Raw genomic sequence first — 1237 nt, forward strand, 5'->3', positions numbered from 1 at the left:
TTTTTTTTGGTTTTTCGAGACAGGGTTTCTCTGTGGCTTTGGAGCCTGTCCTGGAACTAGCTCTGTAGACCAGGCTGGTCTCGAACTCACAGTGATCCGCCTGTCTCTGCCTCCCGAGTGCTGGGATTAAAGGCGTGCGCCACCATCGCCCAGCTAATTAAAAGATTTTTAAAAAGTTCAAGATTATTCCCTACATAGTCAGTTTGAGGCTAGCCTGGGCTACATGAGACAACAAAGGAAGCAGCTGAGAAGCAGCTCAGCTGACAGTGTTCTCCCAGTGTGCATAACTCCCCAGGGTCAGTCACCAGCACTGACTCCGTACCAGTAATCTTGGCATGAGGGAGGGGGAGGAAGGAGGATCAAAAGTTTATGGTTGTCCTTGGTTACACAGTCTGAGGTCAGCATGGGCTACTTGAGACCCTGTCTAAAAAAAAACACAAAAACAACCGACTAGTGGCTCTGACCTGTTCTCCTTGCCCTCAGGAGGCAGAGGCAGGAGGATCCCAGGCATCCAGCCTGGGCTTTGTTGTGAGTTTCGGATCCCCATGGGCTAGAGTGACACCTGGTCTCACAGGAGAGAGAACTAGGAACTTCTAGTGCTTTTTGTAAGACCTGGGGGGGGATAACTGATATTCGTTTTTTTCTTATTTTCTACAGGAAACCTGAAAGACCTCTTAAAAGTATTTTCGCCCGCCACCGAGTTCCTCCATGTTGGTCAGCAGGCCTTTTTTGACAGTTTTTAAGCTTACCGCTTCAATCTTTCCTTCCTCACTAATTAATTATTAAGGAAGTAGTTTCCCAGTGGGTGTGCCTCTTTAGGGTTTTCAATTAAAAGAGAACAAGAATGCATTTTAACTCTTCTGCGTTTCCTCCCTCCCCCTTCCCCCACCCCCTCCCCCAACTTAGGTTTGTCCTGTCCCCTTGCCCCCACACCCCTACCCCGGCACCCAGGTGGTAACTGGTTGCCAGTAAGTGCTTGGACTGTAAAGTGTGAAGAAGAGATCACAAGGCTGGGGAGATAACTCATTTGCTAAAGTGATTGCAACCAAAGCCTGAGTTTGATCTTGAAAAGCCATGTTTTTTAAAAAGCCGGTACAGGGCTGGAGAGATGGCTCAGCGGTTAAGAGCATTGCCTGTTCTTCCAAAGGTCCTGAGTTCAATTCCCAGCAACCACATGATGGCTCACAACCATCTGAAATGAGATCTGATGCCCTCTGCTGGCCTGCAGGCAGACACA

General features: G+C 48.6%; 1 protein-coding gene across 1 annotated transcript in view; it reads left to right on the forward strand.

Annotated features, from left to right (window-relative positions):
* Nupr2 (nuclear protein 2, transcriptional regulator) overlaps positions 1 to 1097 on the forward strand; it is a 4103-nt gene extending 3006 nt beyond the window's left edge. Inside the window, exon 2 of the mRNA XM_005344548.3 lies at positions 658 to 1097. The gene's annotated coding sequence lies outside the window, so the exon portion shown is untranslated. The remainder of the gene's footprint in view (positions 1 to 657) is intronic.
* Positions 1098 to 1237: the final 140 nt, after the last annotated feature.

Source organism: Microtus ochrogaster, chromosome 2 (assembly GCF_000317375.1).
Source record: "Microtus ochrogaster isolate Prairie Vole_2 chromosome 2, MicOch1.0, whole genome shotgun sequence".
Lineage (NCBI taxonomy): Eukaryota > Metazoa > Chordata > Mammalia > Rodentia > Cricetidae > Microtus > Microtus ochrogaster.